This window comes from Nanorana parkeri, unplaced genomic scaffold, assembly GCF_000935625.1.
Source record: "Nanorana parkeri isolate BGI_ZX_2015 unplaced genomic scaffold, ASM93562v1 scaffold317, whole genome shotgun sequence".
In the NCBI taxonomy this organism is placed as follows: Eukaryota; Metazoa; Chordata; class Amphibia; order Anura; family Dicroglossidae; genus Nanorana; species Nanorana parkeri.
The window spans coordinates 8675-35803 of NW_017306585.1; positions in this window are offsets into that span (position 1 = coordinate 8675).

Sequence of the window (27129 nt, forward strand, 5' to 3'; positions counted from 1 at the left end):
CAAATAATATCCCCCCCACCCTTATTAACCCCCACACAAAATTATAATACACTCAACCCCTCCCCCCGAGCCCCCTCACCTGTTCAAAATCAATAGACAAAATGTCAACTTTTCCTGCAAGGCATCAATTAATGCACCCAAAAAACATATAATAAAACTGTATGTTTTGCCATGCTTTCAGAAATTATTTGTTTATTTTTCTTAAACATAAGAATTGCACTTAACATGGACAGGTCTGTGGTCTGATTAGCCGTTGCTAATCTTTTTCTTTTGCCCTTGGACTGGTTACATCTTTCTTTCGTTTTTTTGTTTTGTAACTTAAAATGATTATGTTATAATTGTATGAGCAGAAATGTATTATTATTTCCCATTCTTATGTATGTTTAAAGAAGCTTGCCTTGCCTATTATTTTTAACAGCTCAGTCACCTAACTGCCATTGTGCATGTTAATTTTTATCCCATGCGTTTGTGTGATCTAGAGACTGAGATACAGACTTTGACACTTCACAGCTCTTATCTCACTGTATCTGTGTTTTTTAACACAAAACAAGGCTCCCCTTTCAGCTCTGTACCTGTGCTGATTCCTGTGAGAATGTTCCCCCTAACTTTGCATTCCTGTGACTTTGCTTATTCTGGAAAGTGAAGAAACAATAATTTGAGTTGTCAATCAAGAGTCTGTCTGCTTTGCAAATCATGAATGGGAATAAAGAGAGGTGAGCTGTCAAAGTCTGTATCTCAGTTTATACTGCACACAGAAGCATAGGATAAAAAGCAACATATATGGTGGGAGTTAGGTGACTGAGCTGCGAAAAGTAACACAAGTGAGATGACTTCTTTAAAAAAAGAACATATAAAAAAGAAAAACACACAAACCCTGTTTAATTACTTCATTGCATTAACAAAAATAGATGAATATACAAGTTATGAATATTGAGAAGCAATAAAAAAGTTGTTTAGTTCCAAATAGATTCCAGGAAAAACTGTGAACAGCATAGTATAGCCTTTGCAATGTATAAAACCTAAAAATATTTTTTAGGAAAAAACAAAATACAACTGTAATTTGAATGTAACTCCCTTCTGTACTTAAAGGTGAATAAAACACAGCATTTTTCAGCTTGTTATGTACAGTATGTTATATTTGAATAAATCAGCAGTGCACTGGAAGCACAGATATCAATTCATACATATAGCTTTCTAGCATCTGTTTGTGTTTTTCAATAAGGATTTGTAATAATCAAAAGTAAAATCTCCCTACAAATATACATGGAGATTGTTCTGAATTCTCCAGAGTGGGAAGGGTATACCTATCCATTTAATGTAAAGAATTACCCATGATAGTCTTATCTACAAAAAGAACACAATAAACCCCCTAAAACATCTCAGAAGCCTGATTTTAGATCCACTGATGTCATCAATGGCTCTCTATGCAATGAAGGAAGATCATGGCTAGTGTGAGGGTCCTGAGGATTGTGTAAATAGCTCCCAGAAGACATCACACCAAATTGCCTATAATCAATTATATTTTGCATAAAAAGGTAAGGAAACTGGACAATTTGTCTAACATTTTAATTAGACGGCAAAGTTGAAAAAACTCCAAATTGTGGAGGCTGTTTAAAATAACAAAACAAAACAAATGATATATTAATATTATACCATTTTGAAAGTCCCCAATTATGGATGCTGCCATTGCTTGTGCTAAGCTGATGTTCCATTACATCCCACTGGTGACACTTTTCACAACCCCCTCCTGGGATCTAAGGAGCTTGCTAGTTTTTAATGCTGGATAAAAAACAAGCTCACCAATATCTAAAAACACACTGACTTCCTTAAGGCCTTGACACCGTTCAAATGAGCACTATGCCTAAAAATGAAAAAAATGCATAGCCAAGTAAAGATAAAACTCTAAAAAGCATTTTTGCTGGAACTCTCCTTCAGTGAGTAGCTGTTCCTGAAGAAAGTTCTTTCTGCCTCTAGATGCCACCAGTGTTCTGAGCCAGAGTAATTTAACTAATTTCCCCTGACCCCAGGTTGGGAAGGCCCTGTCACCTGCGGGATGTTATAGCTTTTCTCTGGGTTCAGAATAGTATTGTACTGAATGAGGCTCATACATCATTATCTCAGTTCGTCACGAGCGGATGGGTCGGAGGGTGTCAGTTTTTTTAAAATGTATAATTTATTTATTTATTGTTTAATTTCGTTGAGTTGTCATCGTTGTGGACAATGCTGGACGTCGTGATTGACCTAGGATTATGGCAGTGGATCCATTTTTGGGGTTTTTTTTTCATTAAAGGACTTTGTTTTTTCAAATAAAGCATTTTTCAAAAGTGTGGTCTTTTTATTACTCATTCACAAGGGAGGCCGCATCTGGGTGCCTCTTTACTAAAGGGGCACCCCAATGTGAATAAGCCCCCTCTGCCCACACCCCTGCCCACACCCCAACAACCAACACCTTGTCTAATCAGCACGGAGACAAGGTGCTTTTCCAGGTGTGACCCTGGAAAAGCACCCTCCCAGTGCCGAGGGTATGCGGCCTGGTATGGGAGGGGGGGGGCACTCGCTTGTCCCCCCCTTCTTTCCCTGTCAACAAGGGCCTGGTATGGTTTTGAGGTGGAACCCCACACACTTTTTTTAAAATTGTAACTTGGGGTCCCTCCTAAAATTCCTACCAGACCTGAAGGGTCTGGTATGACTTTTGGGGGAACTCCACGCTTTTTTTTTCTTTTTATTTAAATGGGGTCCCTCCTAACATTCCTATCAGACTTAACGGGTTTGGTATTGTTTGCAAGGGAGAAACGCACACTTTTTTTTCTTTATAAATGTCACTTTTTGCTGCATCAGGTTCTATACATTGTACAGATGCACCACTTTACAGGCAGTTTAAGGGGACCCCCCAGGCACGATATTTAAAGGAATTTTTCATTTTTATTGTTTCACTTTAAGCAATGTTAAAATCACTGCTCCTTTAATAACGTTTTTTTTTTAAGTGTTTTTTGCATTGATACATGTCCCCCAGGGCAGTACTCGAATCCCCATACACTTTTTATGGCCAATAACTTGCATATAAGCCTTCAAAATGGGGACATTTGATTTCAGAGTTCTGGTTCCATAGACTTTCGAAGTTCGAGTTCAAACTTTTTCCATGTTCCAAAGTTCGAACTCGAACCAAACTCGGGTGTGTTTGGCCCATCACTACATGTAACCCCATCTTCCAAATATTCTCTCTCGTCTCTCCCATCCTCATTCATTTCTCTCTTTGTTGCCCCCCTCTCCCCTCCTATCTCCTCCTCAGACTCACAAATCTTTTCTCATAAACCACTCTCAGTAACCACACTTCTAAAAGCTCTATGCAACCAAAATGAATAAATGTGCACCTGCTGTTCTACTACACATTCATGAAACCATATAACAGATTAACACTATATTAATAATTCAGTCGCACATTGCTCCTGAATTCTGTTTTGCAACAGGTTTATTGTTGCATAATATATGAGTACAATTATTATTACTTATTGCTATACTTTACAATCAAATAAATATTGCCATTTATTAAAGGGCCATGTATTACTTTTATCTTCTTGTTTCAGAAATATTTACTGTTGCATTTTTAGTGAATGACTGTATGAAATATATTTTACACTGCATTCTTTTTAACATTTTCAGCTATGGAGGTTGGTCATTTACAAGAAAGGCTCATTCAACTGGCAGGAACAAGATTCAAGCAAAGGTGAGTCCATAAATGATTCACATATGCTCTGTTATAAGTTAAAATATTTGGCACATTGTTTTATCTTTCAATTGTGTCTTTTTGTTTTCACTTCAAATTTATAATAAACAAACAAAAATGGTTTATGGTGCACAGTTCCTGAATGGGGTGCCAACCCCTGGTTAAGTCATAATAAAGAAGAGAAACAAGTTGGGGTTTTAGGCACCAATTGACAAGTACAAATAAGCTTCGAACAACAGTTATGTATAAAAATATATTTTTAATTAAATACAAAAGATGAAGCGCCCTGAGGCGCGAAACGCGTAGAGAACAGTAATGCGAGTACTGCGTTTCCCCTGAGCATTGCAAGTACTGCATCATCACCCACCAATTGTGGTTCCACTAGAGGTTCTGTCCTTTATGGATGAGTCTATGGATGAATTTCTTTATGAATTGCAGCTGTTATCCATTCATGAACCATTAATCATGTTTTCAATTCTCTGATCATGTATTATTACCTCTTATGTGGAACCTAGGGGGTGTTAGGAGGCTCTCATCAAATAGTATGTCTTGTTTTTATACCTATATGCATTCACTGATGCTTTATATCTTTTGTATTTAATTAAAAAATATGTTTTTATACATAACTGTCGTTCGAAGCTTATTGGTGCTTGTCAATTGGTGCCTAAAAACCCCAACTTATTTCTCTTCTTTATTATCAAATTTATAAGATCATGACAGCAGTAATATTAAAGTTTTGTGATGAGTAGTCAGACTGAGGAAAGTATGAACATATGTGTAATTAATGTAAGAAATCCATCTTGAGAAAAGTATGTTTTGCAGCTTCCCCTCTGTTGAAAATAAAATTTCATGCCAAGCTTAAGGTGGGAAAAAAAATCACAATTCAATTTTTCATATAAAACGACAGAACATTTTTACCAATTTATAAATCTGCAAAATAGATTTCACTGACCACACTTTTTTTTTTATAAATTCTTTATTTTCAAATTTTCAAAGGTTTTACAAAATCAGTGGGGGAAACAGTGCAGAAAGGTGTACAGATTACATTTTTTGCATGTAAATAACAAGAAAATCGAATCAGTGTTTTTCAAAGCAAAAAGCAAATTTAGGGCAATAATCCCAAATCCTGGGCTACCCATGCTGTCATTTAAATCGTCAGTGGCATCTCATGATTATTATCACAAATAATATATATTATTGGATATTGGACAGAATATAGTCCAAGAGACACATATGTTCGGGAGAATGTTGGACAAATAAAGACGAGGGGGGTGAGAAGGGGGCCATAAAATATGTTAACCTTGGCAAAGAGAGATAAAGTCTATGAAGGCTACCTTGTGTTCCGTATGGCCAATTGTAACGTCGTGGATGTCTTGTGTGGCGCGGACCGTTCGTAAAAAGGGTTCTAGGGACAGCACAAATAAAAGAGGTGACAGGGGGCACCCCTGCCGGGTGCCGTTCGAGATTGGGAATGAAGATGATAAGGTGCCATTTACTCTTACCTGGGCCGAGGGGCCTGAATATAGCGCCTCGATCCACGTTTCCCAATATGGGGGACTAGGCGTAAATACAGAATTTTTTAAAATGGTTTAGTGTCCACATTAAGCAATGATATTGGTCTATAACTAGGGCATTGGGACGGGTCCTTCCCCTCCTTAGGTATGACAACTATATGGGCCCTAAGAAAGTCAGGTGGTGGTGTATAACCCGTGCGTAATGAGTTAAGGGCGTTCAGGAATGGCGTTGCAAGAATAGGGAAATATCGTTTGTAATAGGCCATGGAGTAACCGTCGGGGCCTGGGGCTTTGCCAGGTTTGGTGAGTTTGAGAGCGGTTTCCAGCTCTGTGGCGGAGATGGGTAATTCCATCATCGAACTAGCTAGTGGTGCGAGAGATGGCATACCCAACTCTTGAATATAGCGATGTATCCGAGATGAATGGGCTGAGGGGTTCTGGATCGGTGGAGTTTGCGATATGTTATAAAGAGTTTTGTAATAATCAACAAAAGCGTCTGCGATATCAGAATTAAGTGAGGATTTAACACTGGAATTTAAAGTTATCGAGGGGATGAATGTTCGCGTAGGTTGTTTACGGACAGCCCTCGCTAGGTATTTGCCACACTGATTTCCGTACTCATAAAAGGTACGGCGACATTTGAATAACGCAGATTTAGCCCTAGCGTTGCATAAAGTGCAGAGCTGTTCTCTCACTTGGAGTAGCTGCGCTTCGATGGTTGCATCCGCATGGGATTTATGTTGAGTTTCGAGTGTATGGATCGTGGACAGTAGATCAGTCATTTCTCTTGTCCTCTGTTTTTTAATCTTAGAGCCTTGGGCTATAAAAAGACCCCGGGCAGTGGCCTTATGCGCTTCCCATATAGTATATGGTGAGGATTCTGGAGTTGTGTTTTCCTCAAAAAACAGGGAAAGGTCTTGCTTTAGAGCAAGGATTCGTTCAATCTCCATTGCTCCGTGATCCGAGATGGTAATATTTCCTATATCTGTATGGGTGATCCAAGAGAGTTGGCTATGGTGGACAAGAAATAAGTCTATTCGGTACAACTACGGTGTAAAGAGGAGAAGAAAGTATAATCCCTAGTGGATGGATGATGTAGGCGCCATACGTCCAGAAGTTGATATGAAAAAAGGGATCTCTTGAGGCGCCTGAGAGTTGAGAATGAGAGATGGGAGGAGGCCCTCGAAGAGTCCACACTTGGGTCTAAGACAAGATTAATATCGCCGCCTAGAATCAGTACGCCTTCCCTACTGACCACACTTTCACAATTTTTTTTTTATTTAGATAGAGAGCGAAAGGGTTCAAATTAGGGGTGAGGTTTGAGTTTAGCCCATTGTTGGGTTCAACCTGAACCTTCCCTGTGTAGTGCTTGTGAATTGTCTGAAGTACTTGACCATTTCACCAGCCTGAACATCCTATTACTACCACCAGAAATTGAACACGTCCTGCTGTGCAGTCTCCACAGCTTCATTGATTGCTAAGAAACTGGCAGCTGTCACTATCTCTGGATGCCTACAAGCAAGTAGGCATCCAGAGAGACATCAATGACCAAAAATCTCAGTTCAATTTTTAATGAAAAGAAAGACAGAACAAACCAAATATGATCAAACCCCCATTTGGTTATGATGTCAGACAGCTCCTGGTTGAATGTAAATGAAGAGGCCAGGATTTGTCAGTTGTGACGTGGAGTCCGGATGGAATAGGGGGAAACCCAAAGCTGTTTTTTTTCTTTTCTTTTGAATGGGGACTATAATATTTATGAAAGGAATATGGGTACATTAATAAATATCTAGTGTAGAAAAGTAATTTACCTGCAAATTTAAACTGACATTTATTTCCATGTAAATATCAATTTTTCTGTGGAAAAAAAAAGTTTGTTGCATTGGTATACACATTTTAAAGAAGAACTCCAGCAGAATTTTTAAGGCTCATTTTCATCTTGGGATAAAAAGTTGTACTTACCTGAAACTTATAGCCATTTTCAATCTCTCACTCTCTACTGGAATCTTTCCCTTCCCTCTGAAGCATGCCCTGGTCGCCCCAATACCCAAAAACCCTTGATGGACCCTACCGACCAATCTCCTTACTCCCATTCACCTCCAAACTCCTAGAACGCCTCATCTACAGCCACCTAAGTCGCCACCTCGCTGATCACAACCCCTTCTTGACCCCTTACAATCTGGCTTTCGCCCCCTACACTCCACTGAAACCGTCCCTCCTAAAACTCACTAATGACCTACTCACTGCTAAAAGCAAAGGCCACTATTCCCTACTCTTGCTATTTAGATCTTTCTGCTGCTTTTGACACTGTTGACCAGTGGCGGACTTTGGGAACAAAGGGTCCTGGTGCAAGATTTGTTTTGGCCCCCCCCCAAAAAAAAACCCCCACAAACCCCCCTAACCCATATCCCCTTTAGCAACCACAAAAAAAATGAGGGGGCCCGTCGGCCGCCGAAAACTGTGGAGGGACCCGAGAATGTAAAAATAGCCTACAGGCACTGCAGGGGGCAGCCCTTGGCCTCGCAAAACAAACGACAAACGCACTCAACAATTTGTCACCAGTTATACAGTAAGGTATAGCCCCAGTAAGCCCTTGGCCTCGGCCGTGAGGACCCAGCAGACAGCCGCCTGAGTACACAGGCGCGCTGAGATGGACACGTCACACAGGGGGCCCATCAGTCAATTTGATCTCTCCCGGCGCAGAGATGGTTGGGCCCGCCGCATACCGATCCGATGGTAACCGGCGGCCGGACACCAACGGGCCCCCCCATCTCTGCCCCAGGGCTGTGTTTGAATAGATACTGGGCCCCCCATAGGCTCAGGCCCCGGTGCGGCAGATGCGGTAGTTCCGCCACTGGCTTGATGCGAATTTGGGGTGTTTTAAGTGTAAAAAAAATTGAAAGACTCGTATAAAAAAAATAAAAAACACCACAAATTCGCGTTGGGTGCGCCAACGTGTGAAAACAATGATTATGCCACACATGTTACATATCGCCGCAAACATGGGAGTATGAGCATTAATTTTAGGGCCATTAATCACTGATAACACTAAACTGATGAGCAGTAAAAACTTTTAAAGCGTCCCTATGGCCATTTTTAGGCATGGTAGTTTTTTGCAATTTTGTGGGCGCACCCAATTTTGAGTATTTGACATGATGTTTATCGACTGTCTTTAATATTTTAACAAAAAATTGGGTAATGATAAATGTTTTATAACAAAGTAAGGAAAACTGTTTTTTCCACCAAAAATTTTCAGAACTTTTTTCATTATGTAGTTAAAAATAAAACACCCAGTGGTGATGAAATAAACCCAAAAGAAAGCTCTATCTGTCCCCCAAAAATTGTAAATATTTAATTTCAGTACAGCGTTGCATGATGGAAGTACATATTTATCACTACTTCACTGCATCAACGTGCGCATGTTCACTGCCCACCACCACTGTGCCAACATGCGTTGTACTTATGTATTCATCTAATTTAGTCATCATTTGTAAGTATGCAAGTATTTAGAATATATCACAACAAACAAGTTTATATAATAGATCCTAGCTCACATGTATTTATAATAGATCCCAGCACACATCTATTTATAATAGATCCCAGCACACGTGTAATAATAGAATCCTGCACACAGGTATACAGTATATAGGATATACACACACACACATAATATATAAAGTATATATTAGTGTGTGTGCTGGATTTTATTATATATACATGTGTGCAGGGATCTATTATATATAGGGATGCACCGATACTGATTAGATTGGGATGGGGGGCCCAAGTTTAAAATTGCCTAGGGCAACACAAAACTTTAATACACCACTGAGGTTGGGAGCTGGTCGGCTGGAGCAACACCCCAAAGTCCAGGGACAAATATACCCCTGACATTGTTTATTGCCTTTTGTGCTGAAGAAAGCAAACTTTTATTTGCTTTATGCCATGGAAGTCAGACTGTTTAGGTTGTCTTTGCTGCTGTTAAGCCTTTTTAAAAAAAAGCAATGTTCATCCGCCAGGAAGTGCCTTTAGGAATAAATGACAATGCAGTGCACCTAGCATGAGGTACTGTGCAATAGGTAAACACACATATCCTGCACATTTAGCTCAACTCTATGCTGTCAAGAGGTAGTTATAGAAGAAATCACAGTTAAAATGCACTATTTCAGAGAAACAATGGGCACTAATATTCTTTATTAATAGAAAGTGGAAGAGGCCAAAAACTAGGCGACAGACTATGGTTTATCCTGCAGCAAACACTCTAAATTTTGCAGCTAAGGACCAGCTGCGGAAACCTTATGTATGGTGTCCCAACAATGCCTGATCTCAGAATATACCACAAACATTGAGGTGCAATGCAGGGTTGAAAAATATCCAATTTCCAGCTGATGACCAGCTGTGCAGAAATTCTGTGGCACCTTGACAATATCTGAACACCATTATGCACTGCAAACTTTGAGGCACTATGCAGGTTTGACCCTGCGGAAAAAAATAAATAAATTTAAAGCTAAGGACCAACAGCAGAAACATTGTGACACCTTGACAATACCTGATCACCAAAATTGTTAACCTTTACAGTTTTTATTTGATTTAATATGTCTGTTTGAATACAGTGTAATCAATCTTTTCCTCCATCTATGCAATGGGTGGTGATTATGCAAATGTAGTGAATTTCTTCCTTTGATCATGCAATGGGTGCGGATTATGCAAATTCAATTCACTTTTTATTAACTGCTTCAGGACCGCCCATTGTAAAAAAAGTCCTTTCCTGAAGCGGTTATACCAAGAACACAGTATCATTTTAAACAGCAGGCGATTGCTGTTTAAATACAATCAATCTGACGGCTGTACAACTGTTGGATCGCTTGTACGGTGCAGCGCTGTGTGCCCAATCCCCTCCGCCGCCAGCTTTCCCGGGCTCCCCGGTCGTCAGTGCAAGCCCGTGACTGGCATGGCAGATCTCCCCTGACTGTTCAGAGAGAGATCAGCAGGCTTCCAGCCGCTGATCTCTCCTCCAATAATTGGACCCGGAAGTGATGTATATTACATCACTTCCGGTGTCACTATGTACATTATTCAGCTCTTAGAGCCAGGAGAAGAAGCTAGGGAAGCATATATCTGCTTCCTCAGCTTCTCTGGGGTCCCTTGGGGACATTAGGGGTCTGGAAGACCCTGATGTCTCCATAAAGCAGACCTGTCACATTATATTTTCTCTTACCTAGGAGGCTTCTTAGCCCTCCATGCGATAGGAATAAAGTTGAGTGTAAAAAAAAAAATGAAAGAAAGATAAAAAATGCAAAAAAAAATGTTTTTATAAACCCCCACGTGCACGCACATATAACGCATCGGGTACGCCTATGTGCAAAATGAAAATTCTGCCACAAATGTTACATATTGACGCATAATTCTGGTAACACTAAACTAATGAGCATTAAAAGCTTTTAAAGCGTCGCCTATGGGAAATTTGGGGTATTGTCCTGGTCTTTTATATTGTACCAAACAATGGGTATTATATTCTGTTTCTATGCACTAAATTTCATTCAAAGTCAGATTTCAGTTAGTTTCCAACAGTTTAGAAAGCTTTTGAATTTCCCAAAAAAGATTATAGCTACATAAGGGAAACGAAGACTTGTTTTAAAGCTCACTTACTGTTTGTTAATGTATTTCCACTTTTGCAGTCAAATTTGAGAAAAATCAAGGAGTTCCAGAGGATGGGAGAGACTCTAGAGAAGTCCTGGAGGCGAGTATGGGAGGAGTGGACATGGGAGCTGGAAAGCAGGAGGTCAATGGATGAGTGGAGGGGACGTTTAGGGTGATATTTTGAGACAAGGTCTCAGATATATCCGGGGGCAGAGTTGCGGATGGCTTTATAGGTGACTGTTAATATTTTGAATTTTATCCTCTGGGCGAGTGGAAGCCAGTGGAGGGATTGGCAGAGGGGGGACATATCTTTTACTAAAACTATAAAGTCAAAAGTGGATAGCTTCTTGCCTTTAACTGAACAAATTGCAGAAAACCTTGGTGCATCCACCTCCACACAGAAGCACAGATTACAGTTTACCAGATTGTTTGACCTAGTTAAAAAAAGGTTAAACAGTGTATGTGTTTGTTATCAAGAGAGGTTATCCAGCAATGCCTCCATAGGAACCACCAACAGTGAAACAATTCATACCACTGCAATCTTCCACTCAGGAAAATAAATCAACCACTTATTGCAAGTTACACCCTGGGAGAAAGCAAGAAAAAGCATTCCAAATTGTGCAGATCATTTAAAATGTATTTCATAAAACCCTATACAAAGTTCACCTTCTGAAATCAATAGAGCAACTTGCATAGCTTCAAACAGAAAGTAGCATTGTCTGATGTCACCCCTACCACAACTCTTCCCTATGCATTTCCGCAAACAGGCCTTCATCAGGGACTGGGGATCATGACAATTAGACATTAAACACTTGCTGTCCGGAGAAATTTCTTACTATTTGCACACTGAAAATTCATACCAAGTTCGCTCACCTCTCGATCCTGTCATGGCTCTTTGCCGTGACAACCTTAAGGAGAACTATGGGGAAAAACACTGACCCCATAGTTCTCCTTTAAGCATCTGTTATATATGTTTTTTAAAAGTTTTTTTACACTTGACATGACAAGTGACATTTAAGACATCTAACAAAAAAAACAGTAGTGTGCACCCCTAAAACTCTGCTGCCTTAATCACTGATTATGCTTGCTGTTCTATCAATACGGGCCTACGTTTTTGAAATAACCCATATTATATATGATAAATAGATTTATAGATGATAAATAGATTTGATAGATTTATAAAGCAGTTTATACTTTAATAGGTGGTATTAAATTTTTTTCTGATTCATTCTAGGTTTGGTACAGTCAAAAAGGATTCCACACATTGCCAGCTTATCTTAATTATCTAAATAACATTATACTGTGGAAGAATCTGCCTGCTGATGCCAACTGGAAACAATATGGTACAATTTATATGCTTCTAATTATCATGACCATATCAAACAGGGATTAGGGAATGTTTCCCCAGATGTTTTCGCAAAAATAGGAAGATATTGACAATTTATTTTTTTCCACATTGGCTAAATGCATTAAAATCAAGGAGCAATGAAAAAGTAAGGTAGTATTTCAAGCATTGCCTCCATTATTTTTTATATAATAAATCAACATAGCTGGGCTAAAATAGTGAGCCTATTATCCTGTTGCCTTTCCAATAACTGCAGAGCAAGTGTAATCTTAAGGGACACATACAAATATAAATGTGGATGTGCATGTTTTTCAGTCTGAATATTTGTTAATTTAGCCCCATATAGTATTATGTAGGGATGTCCCGATGCCACTTTTTAAGGCCCAAGAACAAGTACAAGTACTTCCCCTCATTTACTTGCCGATACCAATTACCGATACTTTTTCTTAAAGGGACAGGTGACTTTAAATGATCCATAGTACAACTACATGTTCTGTACTATGGATCATGATTTAACCTATTCATGTTAGCAGCGGAGAATTGTAACTCTATTGCTGGAGTGTAGTGGAGGTATGTGCTGTATATATGTACTACATATACATTACACACGTCCAGTACACTATAGCAATAGATTTACAGCCAGCCCCGTCCCAGCTTCCCTCACTCACAGTTTCACGCCGATCCCTGTTGCCTCACGCGGTGCCTCTCGTAGTCGTCGCTGGGCAGGATCGCTTCATCGAGTATATACTGCTAATACAGTGCAGAGAATACATTTACAAATAAACTTTGCAGCATAATAGGTTCATGGCCAGTGGTACAAGCTGGGAGAAGACATAAATATTTGTGGCGGACCATGTGAGGTTCTCTTTCTCCCCTGGGCCATGCCTGGGGGGAGGCTGCTATTGACTGATTTGACTAGACCTGAAGCCAAGGAGGCCAAGCCATGTGCTCACACTGAGGCCTGAGTCTGGGGGCCCAGTGACTGATACTGAGGATAAGGATGACAGAGTAACTTCAACAGGTGTCGGGAGCCTGAGAAGTGATCCTCTGCTATCACTGGAGAGGATGTTCTTGAATGGACTGGTGACTTCTGATTCAAGTAATGCTTAGCCAGGTGCTCAATAAACAGATTGCCCTAGTTTGTGATAGCAGAAGTTACTTTGTTCTACCCCTTAAAGGAGTCTACACCATCCTGGATGTTCCTAACACTCCCTCCCCGATGTTCTACAATAAAGTTTCCTAAGCATCTTATCTACAGTCTGGATCTCAGTTTATTAGTGTCCAAAGAGGGCAGTAAGTGCTATTGGGGCAGCCAGGTTGCTAAAATCCCTAGAGAGGCTATGAAAGACCTGTTCTTCCAGCAGCTCCTTTGGGGGTTGAGAGCTACATGATGATTGCAGATTGAAGTTTAGATTACTTAATTTCCTTGAATACAGCATACTACTTATTTAAAAAGATGAGGTTTATTGTTAAAAAATCTCCTTTATTGCCTAAGAACACATTTATAGGTTTTATGTATTTCCTGTAGAAGTTTATAAAGGGTCCTCTTTTCTGCGTGTGTCACAACAGGTATTATTGCTTATAATTGTCTGAATTTATGTAAAGCACATATTAATACTCAAATTACAATATTTAATATCTTTTTAAGGAATAACAGTGTTTAGTAATCCATATCAAGGCACCATGTTGGATGAAGAAAAGATGTGAGTACTGATTAACTATATGCTCCACTCAGACTATATAGTATTAGTGATCACCGATGAGACATACACAATTTGATATAATAATGTGATAACTACGAGCATTATTTGGCACAACACAACATAATTACTTATTTCGAGTACAAAGGGTCAGTTGTTTTATAGTACTGTATGCTGCAATATCTCATTTGATCTATATTGAATTAATTATGTTTTGTAGAAAGGACTCTCTCATCACACATGCACCACAGTGAATATATTCAATTTGGTCTATTTTGGTAACATCCTCTATAAAGACAAACATATCTCAGGAGCTATATACATTTAATACAACAAATGTATTTTCCTTATAGTCCATGGAGGGACACAGCAATGTGGTTATTCTATGGCTTTTGGGTTATATGCTTTCACCTACAGGAGGTTTGGACAATGGCAAACATAAAAACAGTTGAACTCCAACTCCCAAAAAGTTGGGACGCTGTGTAAAATCTACATAAACCAAAATGCAATGATTTGCAAATCTCATAAACCCATATTTTATTCACAATAGAAAATACGTCAAATGTTTAAACTGAGAAAATGTGCCATTTTAAGAAAAAAATAAGGTAATTTTGAAATTGATGGCTGCAACACATCTCAAAAAAGTTGGGACACGGCCATGTTTATCACGGTGTAGTATCCCCTCTTCTTTTAACATCACTCTGTAAACTTCTAGGTACTGAGGAGAACGGTAGCTGGAGTTTTGGGAGAGGAATGTTGTCCCATTCTTGCCTGATATAGGATTCTAACTTCTCAATGGTCCTGGGTTTTCTTTGTTGTATTTTTTGTTTCAAGATGCGCCAAATATTTTCAATTGTCGAAATATCTGGACTGCAGGCAGGCCAATTAAGCCCCTGGACTCTACAAAGCCATGCTGTTGCCATAGGTGCAGTATGCGCTTTAGCATTGTCCTGCTGAAATATGCAAGGCCTTACCTGAGAAAGTTGTCTAGATGGGAGCATATGCTGCTCTAAAAACTGTCTTTCAGCATTGATGGTGCCTTTCCAGATGTGCAAACTGTCAATTCTATACGCAGTAATGCACCCCCATACCATCTGAAGTGAGGGATTTTTACTGAGTGCTGAAAACAAGCCAAAAGATCCCTCACCTCTTTAGTCAGGATGATGCGGCACCCATGGTTGCAAAAAAAAATGTAAAATTTTGATTCGTCTAGCCAACAGTTTTCCGCTTTGCAACAGACCATTTTAAATGAGCTTTGGCCCAGAGAACACAATAGAGCAGCATTTGTGGATCTTGTTCAGATATGGCTTTTTCTTTCCACAATAGAGCTTTAACTTGCATTTTTGGATGGCACAACAAACTGTGTTGTTCAAGGGATTAGAACAAAGTATAACACTTGATGTGGATCATTATAACATAAATAATGATGTGTTTAGGTCAAAAGAGTGCAATATTTTCTGAGTAAGTGATCCTATCACTGTACAAATTACCATATATAGACATATCTCTGGTATTTACACAATCTAGTTGGCCTTGTATCAGTAAAAATCTTTCTTCTGAAACCGATGAAGTTCACATTTTTACATACATGTAAAATGTTGTTTCCTGTGGGCAGAGTAGATGCTGGCACACATAACACAGATGTGATGTGTGGGGGCCCCTAAGCACTAGCAGACAAGTTTACGGCTAAACATTTTGAAGTCCAGAGGAATACAGGGGGTTGAGCCATGACTGCCCTGTGCTGAGGTAAATGCTGCAAGGAATGCAAACACGCAGACAGTAATTTCATTTATTCATTTATACAATTTAACAAAGCCTGATTCCTATAAATTAAATAGTAAAATAATAGAGAAAATCTATTAGTAGTTAGAAATATAAATCCCTGGGAAAATTGGGAAATCCCTGAGAAAACCACAGGAAAAATGGTCCTCCAAATTTTATAAAAGAAGGGGTTTTTCATGAAGATGGTAAGGCACAATATAAGCCCCTTTCGATTTTTAAATCTTTTTACATAAACCGGCAAAAGGCTTTCTTTAATTTAGTAAATGTGTTTTTTATTTGTTTGAATGAAGTGAATAGGACAAAGATTACAAGAACCACAAACAGTTCAGCTAGAAAAAGAGGCAGCTAAATTTCATTCAACACCTGAAGTGAAGCACCCCCACTGATGGGCAGTGTAATAATCAGTGCAAGCTCAATATGGGTTGGTATGTGCTTGACTGTTGGAGAGCTTGGCTGTTTAATTGTAAGGATACCAGCCCCTGGATGAATACATTTCTGTCACAATATACAGTGACAATATATTAATTCAAATGGCTGTACTATCTATCATTAAAATGCAGTTCAAGGCAAGTGCAAGTCCATTTCCCTAGGCTAAAATGATGTTCAGTCTTCTGCAGGCAGGATGGAGCATTTCCACCCCCCCCAGTGGTCACACTGCAACATTGTAGAGAGTCCAAGGTGAGAGTCCACAACAGGGGACTGATCTTTGTTATATAAAATCGCTTTTTGTACCCCAACAAATTTTTCCCTTTTTCTCTACAGCTTGGAAAATGTTCGACAATGTGGAGTAGCATTATGCATCACATTAGCGTTTTCTGTACTGACTGCCTCTATTGGGAGTGGCATTGTGAAAGACTACCAAACAGGGGCAAAATTTTTACAGCACATCAGCGGACTGGATTCAAAAGTCTACTGGATCTCCCATTTTACATATAACATGGTTGGTCATTTATTTGAACTGTGAATATGTATTTTTGTTTAGGCAACATTGCAAATCATATTTAACTTGGCTGTCTGGCTCTGGCTACAATCCCACAATCCCATTCACAGACCTGAAGTTAGTATATAGCAAGTAAAACTGGACTGCATAAATGTTCTGGTTTGGGTATTCAGAATTTATTGAAGCCAGTGCAATGGCAGACCACATATGTCTCCCGAGAGTTCAATTTAAGCAGTTAGTAAACTAGCTGCATTGTTTAATATAATTGTCTAAACAATTATATTAAACAATGCAGCTAGTTTATTAACTAGGTGGTGGTGGTGTCTGTCTCTTTGTGAGATGGGAGTGCCAAAGTTGAGTTTATTGTAAAATCAAGGTGAGGGTAATGGTTCTGATACATTATGAATTGAGTTACATTGGTGTTGTTTCTGCTAGGAGCATGTTACAGATCAATCAGTATTGATGAGGAGATGATTTCATCCCATCCATTTTGTAAACAACTTAGAACTTAGTAGAAAGAAAAAACATAAGAGAGCTAAATTCTCAATGTAGAATCCTATGTTGATTTCAGAAAATCTATTAGTAGTTAGAAATATAAATCCCTGGGAAAATTGGGAAATCCCTGAGAAAACCACAGGAAAAATGGTCCTCCAAATTTTATAAAAGAAGGGGTTTTTCATGAAGATGGTAAGGCACAATATAAGCCCCTTTCGATTTTTAAATCTTTTTACATAAACCGGCAAAAGGCTTTCTTTAATTTAGTAAATGTGTTTTTTATTTGTTTGAATGAAGTGAATAGGACAAAGATTACAAGAACCACAAACAGTTCAGCTAGAAAAAGAGGCAGCTAAATTTCATTCAACACCTGAAGTGAAGCACCCCCACTGATGGGCAGTGTAATAATCAGTGCAAGCTCAATATGGGTTGGTATGTGCTTGACTGTTGGAGAGCTTGGCTGTTTAATTGTAAGGATACCAGCCCCTGGATGAATACATTTCTGTCACAATATACAGTGACAATATATTAATTCAAATGGCTGTACTATCTATCATTAAAATGCAGTTCAAGGCAAGTGCAAGTCCATTTCCCTAGGCTAAAATGATGTTCAGTCTTCTGCAGGCAGGATGGAGCATTTCCACCCCCCCCAGTGGTCACACTGCAACATTGTAGAGAGTCCAAGGTGAGAGTCCACAACAGGGGACTGATCTTTGTTATATAAAATCGCTTTTTGTACCCCAACAAATTTTTCCCTTTTTCTCTACAGCTTGGAAAATGTTCGACAATGTGGAGTAGCATTATGCATCACATTAGCGTTTTCTGTACTGACTGCCTCTATTGGGAGTGGCATTGTGAAAGACTACCAAACAGGGGCAAAATTTTTACAGCACATCAGCGGACTGGATTCAAAAGTCTACTGGATCTCCCATTTTACATATAACATGGTTGGTCATTTATTTGAACTGTGAATATGTATTTTTGTTTAGGCAACATTGCAAATCATATTTAACTTGGCTGTCTGGCTCTGGCTACAATCCCACAATCCCATTCACAGACCTGAAGTTAGTATATAGCAAGTAAAACTGGACTGCATAAATGTTCTGGTTTGGGTATTCAGAATTTATTGAAGCCAGTGCAATGGCAGACCACATATGTCTCCCGAGAGTTCAATTTAAGCAGTTAGTAAACTAGCTGCATTGTTTAATATAATTGTCTAAACAATTATATTAAACAATGCAGCTAGTTTATTAACTAGGTGGTGGTGGTGTCTGTCTCTTTGTGAGATGGGAGTGCCAAAGTTGAGTTTATTGTAAAATCAAGGTGAGGGTAATGGTTCTGATACATTATGAATTGAGTTACATTGGTGTTGTTTCTGCTAGGAGCATGTTACAGATCAATCAGTATTGATGAGGAGATGATTTCATCCCATCCATTTTGTAAACAACTTAGAACTTAGTAGAAAGAAAAAACATAAGAGAGCTAAATTCTCAATGTTACAGTGATATTACATTTAAAATGACTCCTTCCACTGTAGAGTCCTGTAGAGCTTCCCTTGTATGTGCTAGTAAACTATGTGTTTCCACAAACACATAGGAAAGGCAAGTCATTGCCCTGCTCCCCACTCCTCCCTCTTTCTTCTTCAAGTTGATGGAGAGCTGCTGGAGACTGTGCTGTGCTGTCCTTTGCAAACATGTACTTGACAGGGAATCTAGGGAAATGGAGCTCAAACTGTTCGAGTCAGCTGTTCAGAAAGATGATTACTGCTAGAGCAAAAATGTAAAGAAATACTTTGCAGGGCAATGTATATTTGTTTGATTTGGTTTCAATGTTGAAGTTTTTTTATAGAGTTTAACTCTATAAAGCATTGATTTGCAGGACATGCTGTCACAGAGGATAAATGGGAGTCATTTAAATTGATTTTATGAAAATACATTACACAATTTATTTTCATGGAAAATAAGATTAAGTGGCTAAAAAAACTATTCATTATTATGTGGCTTACAATAGGAAAAAAACATTTAAGAGTTACAAAGAATACAAAAAAAACTGTAAAAAGGAATTATTGCACCTGTAATTTTACAGATTCAGAAATGATGGTGTGCTTTACCAGTGTCAAAGGGCTCTTTTGATTGCTTCATAATGTCTATTCCCATACAAGTCTATGGGAATGTAAGAACAACTTTCAGTGATTTCCGAAAGATCTCAGAAGCATTTTAAACTGCTGTCAAAAGCAAGCTGCCCATTAAGCTCAAGCACTTAGGTGAAACACTAAAGAAAATGGCCTCCAAGGTGGTATTCTCTGAAATACTTCCTGTACCACAAGCCATACCATAGAGGCAGAGGGAGTTAAGAGATCTGAACAAGTGGCTGAGAAACTGGTGTAAGAAGGAGGGGCTTGGGTTATGGATTATGACAGAAAATTAGCAAAATTAAAAAAGACCCAAGGTACAGTTGTAGATGAAATATGGGTAAATGTGGAGCTCCCAATAAATAACAGAACCTTATATGGGCAGTCTTGGTGGAACAGATAGCAGCCAAATTGGGAGCAAAAATAAATATCTAACCACGAATAACAGCTTGAAATGCATGTTCACCGCTGCTAGAAGCTTAGCGAACAAAATAGAGGAATTGGAGCTAATAATACACAAGTAGGAGTATGATATTGTGGGTATATCAGAAACCTGGCTGGATGGCTAACATGACTCGGCTGCAAATACCTGGGGATATTCATTATTTTGCTGGGATAGGGAAGGCAGAAGACAGGGAGGAGTCTGCTTATATGTCAGAAATTATATGGAAAGTAATAGCTTCTAAGATTGGGGACAGGGCCGAATCCTTATGGCTAGAGGTGAAAAGGAAAGAAAAAAATGGTAAATTACTAATGGGAATGTGCTTCAGGCCACCAAATATTAGGGAGGAGGAGCAGACTCGGCTATTGTCACAGAAAGAAATTGCGGGGAAGCAAGGCAATGTCATAATCATGGGGGACTTTATCCTGATATTGATTGGACAAATTAAACCACATACTTAAGTAAGGCCCGTCACTTCTTGAACATACTCCAAGACAATTTTATGGGACAAATGGTGGATACTCCTAGGAGAAATGCACTGTTGGATTTATTAATTACAAACAACACAGAGTTGATTAGAGATGTCGAAATTTGGGATAACCTGTGGAACAGCGATCGTAGAATGATAAAGTTCACAGTAAAGTGTAGGAAACATATACCAGTTGGTATGACAAGAACACTTAATTTAAAAATGACTAATTTTAATAGACTAAGATACTACTATGTGACACAAATTAGAATCAAATATTCCTGAATATGCCTGAGAAAAAGTGGGAATGTTTCAAGTAATTTTTAAATTATAAATATTCCATTAACCAACAAATTAAAAACAGCAAAAGTTAAGCCAGGGTGGTTAACTAACAGAATAAAGCAATATATGAAAGAGAAGAAAGGGCCTTCAAAAAATATGTCAGAGAGGTCCAGCAGCATTCAAATACTACAAGGAAGGCCCCATTAGCGATGAAAAGTGAAAGCTAGCTACCAGTGATGTGAAGAAAGCCGGTGTGTCATTTTCTTTTCTTCTGTCTTTACAGAGGAGTTAGATGGGGTTACAAAACAAGGCATCAGTTCAAATAATAAAACATTTAACATATCTCAGTAGCTGTCAGAGATCAGAGTGTAAAAGAGTCTGGAAAGATTAAATGTAAACAAATCTCCAGGACCAGACCAGGGTTACATCCATTGGTACTTAGCCAGGTCATCGCCAAACCATTCTTAATTTTTATGGATATTTTAATCTTGGGTATGGTAACGGCTGATTGGAGGAAAGCGAATGTGGTACCAATATATAAAAAGGGGAAAAGAAGTACACCTGGTAACGTTAGGCTAGTCAGCTTAATATCGATAATTATGTAAAATATTTGAAGGAAAATTAAGGGACTATATGCAGCACTTAGGCTATGAAAAGGCAATAATAAGTAGCAACCAGCAAGGATTCATGAAAGATCGTTTGTCAAACCAATATATTAACATTCTATGCGGAAGTCAGTGTTAACTTAGGCAGAAGAATACAATTAGATGTGGTGTATCTTGACTTTGCTAAAGCATTTGATACAGTAGCACACAAACTTTTAATTTTCAAACTAAGGTCTATCGGTTTAGATTAAATTGTGTGTACATGGGTGGAAACCTGGCTGCTTGATCGGATCCAGAGGGTGGTATTAAATGGTTAATTTTCTAATTTGGCAAAAGTTGTGAGTGGGGTGCCGCAGGGTTTAGTCTTGGGACCGATCCTTTTTACTTTATTCATAAACGATATAGAGATTGAAATAACTAGTTTGGTTTTGGTGTTGGCAGATGATATTAAACTGTGTAGGGCAGTTAATTCTCAACAAGACATAATTTCAATCACTTCAAAAGGACCTAGATAAAATTGAAACATGGGCTGCAAAATGGCAGATGTGATTTAACCACCTCCCGTCCGCCAAAGTTGAAAAACGGCTGGACGGGAGTCTTCTGGATGCGGGTGGGCATCTTTAGATGTCCTTCATGCCCGCTCACGCGTTCCCCCTGGTGCGCATGAGCGGGAAACTGCCAGAATTTTAAACGGCCAGCAATTGCCGTTTACATACAAGTGGTCCGGTGTCTGTAAAGATGCCCAATTGCTTGTATGCTGCATGTCAGGGTGGGCCCTCCCCTCTTTACCTCTTCTTGTGGTCCCCGTCCCTGCCGCCGCTGTCCCCCTGATCCCAGGTGTCCGATCCAGGACCTGCTGTGTGGCTCAGTACACAGAGAACGGAGGGAGTTCAGTACACGATCTCCCTCCGCTCTCCTCCCTGGTCTCTGAATGCAGGAAGTGATGTTTACTACATCACTTCCGCATTCCTCTGTCACTCTCCGGTACAAAAAGCGGAGAGAAGCTGATGAAGCAGATCTGTTCTTCATCAGCTTCTCTGGGCGTCCCAAGGTGACAATAGGGGTCTTGGAGACCCCAAATGTCTCCATAAAGGGGACCTGTCACTGTAATTTGATATCACATAGGGGGATTCTTATCCCCCCTATGTGATAACAATAAAATTAACTAAAAAAAAAAAATTGGTCACAAAATTAAATAAAATTTACACACAAAAAACAACCCACAAAAATGTTTTAAATTCCCCCACCCCCACATAGATGCGCAAAAATGCGTTAGTTGCACCAACACGCAAAAATGACGATTGCACCAATTACGCTGCACATGTTACATATTGCCAGGCCATCTAGGGCCATCAATCACTGATGACACTAAACTGATCAGTGGTAAAATCTTTTAAAGCGCTGCCTATGGCCAATTTTGGCTATGGTAGTTTTTTGCAATTTTGCGGGCGCGTACAATTTTAAGGCTTCACTTGTTTGGTGTCTATTTACCCGACGTGACCCCGTCTTTTATATTTTACAAAAAAATTGGGTAATAATAAATGTTTCCCAATATAATACAGAGAAAGCTGTTTTTTTTAAATATTCGGTTCTTTTTTTGTTATGTAGTAAAAAATTACAAAAAAACCCAGTGGTGATTAAATACGACCACAAGAAAGCTCTATCTGTCCCAAAAAATTGTATAAATTAATTTCAGTACAGCGTTGCATGACGGAATAAACATCAGTCAAAGTACCACAGCGCTGAATACTGAAAAATGGCCTGGACAGGAAGGGGGTGTAAACACCGTGGTCAACAAGTGGTTAATATTGAAAAATGCAAGGTTATGCACATGGGAGCCTAGAAGGTGCTCCACTGGGGAAAACTGACATGGTGAAAGACTTGGGGGTCCTCGTAGATCAGCGATTCTCAACCTGTGTAACCTCAGGATCCACATTTGTCCTTGGTCATTAAGTCGTGACCCAAGTCACACCGCACTGGAATGCACAACATTGCTGTACTGTGCGTTCTGGTGTGGGCGATTGAACTGTAGGCGGGAGGTGTATTTGGGATGTCATTCAAATGAATGGCCTAGCAACGCACATTCGCACCAAAAAGTGCTGATTGCGTTAGAATGTCACTGCAGTACAGGGCACATCTACAGGGCATGTAAGGGAGCTATAAGTAATACACGTATGGATGGAGCTCCCTAGCAGCCATACCTCCACCTCACTGGGCATATATACGAATGTCCTCCCGTGGCCCAAAGATCAGTATATAGTGAGCTATATACCGAGAGCTCAGCAGCAGGGATGGATCCTATCTAGAGGCAGAGCCAGGTGTACCCACCGGAGGATCGGATAAGGGAGGGGCGAATCCCTGCGGGGAGTGGTGACTGACAGTCACCGCTCTCTGCAGGGAGATGATCGGGAAGTGAGCAAGCGACAGTTTGTGTTCGCTCATTTCCCGATCAATAGAGCCAACGTGTGACAGTTTCAATGTCACACGTCGGCTACAACTATGAGGATGAGTGTAAATCACTCACCTCATAGTTCTCCTTTAAGTCTGGGGTTCAGTTTTGGTCACCAACCCTCAGGAAAGATGTCCACAAAACTGAGAATTCAGAGAAGAGCTACAAAATTAATAAAGGGGATGGAATGCCTGAGTTATGTTGATCACCTTGAGAAATTTTACTTATTCTCCTTATAAAAGAGGCTCTTAAGAGGGGACCTAATTGCAATTTTCAAAATTTTAAATGGGGAACACATTGTCCAGAACAAAATTTTTACACCAAGAACTCAATGACACAAGGGCACAACAAGAAGTTAGACGAGAATGAGGTTTGATCTTAGAGTGTGTACGGTGTTTTGCTGTGAAAGTAGTAAAAATGTGATACAGTCAGTAGAATCTCTACAGTGACTCCACAGTCAGTAGTATCTGCTGTAACTATTGATGAATTCAAGAAACTTCTAGGTGAGTTCCTTAGTTCACTAAATATAGAGGAATATGGGAACTTCTAAGATCCAATTAATACAAAGAAACAGACACGCACACCACACACCACACACCACACACACAGTATAGTATATTATAGTATAGTATGCACTCAATCAATTTATATCCAAACACAATTGTTCATGGAAGATCATCACCCCAGGTTTGCCTGCTTATACATGCTCCAAGCCAGAATATGATCATGGAGGCATAGACACCTGGACATTAAATGTATTAAATGTGGAAATAAAGAAGAAATCAGTCAAACCACATAAGATCATATTTCCATTTGTGCATGTGTGCCATAAAGTATGTTAGCATTAATATTCATAAGCGCTCCAATAATATAACTTTAAAGAGTAATTACACTTTTGTTGAGAAAAAAAATCAATCCTCTCTGGGTGATCTGTGTACATTACAAGGAATGTAACCAACTTTGTTTTCAGTTTTCTACAACGGTGCCTGTTTTGAAAAAAATAGTTGTTTGTTGCAGCATATCCTTTCCAAACTGATTCCTGAATGGGAGGATCTGGGTTCGTAATTACCAGCTGGAGGGCTTTCTCTGTTCTAACAGTGAAAGCTGCAGTGTCTGCATCCCTTTAGCGGTAATTAACTCTTAGGGGGTATCTCACCAAAAATGAAATTCCTATTATAGAGATGCCAAAAAATATACTTGTATACTTCTAGAAGTGCAGACTTCTGGGAAAATCAGAGAGTCAATCACGGATGTGGAAGTGACATTTCCGGGGACATTCTGTACGCCAACTGTACTCCTCCAGAACATTAAGCAGCTACAGTTTTAAATGGATATGTAATTTTTTATAACATTAAATTACAAAATGGCTTGTGCAACAATTATATATGCTTTATTAATTTGTTTTTATTTTAAAAGTGGAGTTACCCTTTAAGGGTTCATACTTGAATTACTTGATCAAAAACATTTGAAATAGATTAGATGTGAAATACAATGTTCCCAATCCCATTTGAATATTTGATTGCCATAAGAGAATTGCTGTGTCTATTTTTTCTTTCTTTTCTACTAATTTGTGAGATCAAAATATAACACAGTTTAGGATTCAAGAAGTAATGGAAAATGTTTTAATATATTTATTTATTATTCTGGCTATAATTATAGAGGATTGTAAAAATGTAATCTTGATTACCAATTTGTGTCATTTTACTGACATTTTAAAAAGCTAAATTGTTGTAAATAATACATATACAGTATGTGTATATAGTATGTGTATATACGAAGCATTTAAATGTTATTTTTATAGAAAAATTGGGCGGGTTGTCCCTGGATGCAGCGCTGCCACAAGGGTGGGGGTGGCTGGGTGTGGGTTGGAATGATGGGTGTGCTGCTTCTTATAGATGCGGACCGGGGTGTCCGTCGTTTGCCAAGGGGATCAAAGAGAAAGGGGAGTAAAGAAGCGCTACTACCATATATAAAATGAATGGAGATGGCCAACTTACCAATGGATGGATGGTGGAGCGTAATCAGCGGCGAGGGGTCGATGGGTGTAGGTCCATGAATGGTGAGGGTGGTGATCACTCAGGGGGATGTGTGAGCAAGTAGGGGGTATGTAGGTCTCTGCTGTGGTGATGAGGGCGGGAAGTGGCGGAGGTAAGAGCGGGGTCTGGTGTGGCAAGGAACCGAGCGGCTACGCATTTTGAAGAGCTTGTCTTCTTTCTCAAGCCGGGTAGTGAGGCTTGAGAAATAAATTTTATTTTTATGAACATCAATTATAATATCAAGCTCAAATATTGTAAAAGAAAAGATGCAGATTTAAAATGACGTATTAAGGATGAACAAACCTATTCTTGCAAGTTACCTTTTAAAAAAAAATGGCTGTGGGGATTTTGCTACATTTTTGTTGTGAAATTGGTGGTCTTAACCATAATCCCTAGCAACCCCTCTAACCCAGAAGACAGTTTATACTCTAACAGGAAATTAGTAGGTAAAGTTCCTAGGCAATTTCCTATCAGAAACCAAACATAAAGGTGTAGACTACCATTTCACACATAAGAGAGATCGTGCGGGTGTGGTTCTTGTTAAAGTAGAACTGAAGTCAAAACATTTTTGTTTAATCTGGAAAGAGTAAGGGAAGGTTATAACCTCTTTTTTTTAACCATCTCTATCCCATTGGGGAGATTTCCATTCACTTTCTGTCCGATAGCCACAACAGGAAGTGAGAGGAAATCCTTCCAAAGAATGGGAAATCCCTGGGGGTCAGCAAGGTCACCAGAACTAGTGTCCCCATAGGAAGATTTACTTGTTCTGATGACCCAGAATTTAGGATTTTCTTTCCCTTTTAGTGATAACAGTAACCAGGACAAATAAAGAGTGTTAATCTCATGGGAACACATACAACCTGACTGGTGTTCTATTCCTTTTCCACTATATCCAGAACAAAAAGGTTTTGGCTTCAGTTGCACTTTAAGTAGGCAGGTTAAAAGCAATTTAGTGTGTTTGTTACTTAAAGGAGAAGCTGGCAATCTATTCCAACCAAGGGACAAGGGCGTAACTACATACCCCTTTGAAAAATATTGATGCCAAAACCTTATTTGAGCAGCAGCCTGGCAGGTCAAGAAAGGTGGGGATGAGCTTGCACCCCCCTCCTGAACCACACCAGGCCACGTGCCTGAAACATGGGGGGTAGCTTTACCAGGGTAACACCCCCTGGCAAAGCACCTTGCTCCATGTTAATGAGGACAAGCGCCTGTTTCCCACAAAACTGGCGTGGTGGTTGTGGGAGTCTGTGGGCAGGGGGCTAACCGGAATCTGAAATCCCCCTTTGGAATAAAGGGGACCTCCAGATGCCGCCCACACCTATGTGAATGAGTAGAGGTACATAGAAAATAGCTAATGATCCCCCTTTGGTGATGCTCAGTGGGAAGGGGGGGGGGGTGACTCCCTTTCAGAGTGGTTACCACTGTTGGGTAAATTACTTTTGAAAATGCTAAATTACTTTAAATTACATAACTGGGGGATGCCCTAAACCTGCCTACAAAGCGGCGCACCTGGAGGATGTACTATAGAAAAATGAAATTTACAAAGACAGAAAAAATGGGTGCTAAATGACATTTCTC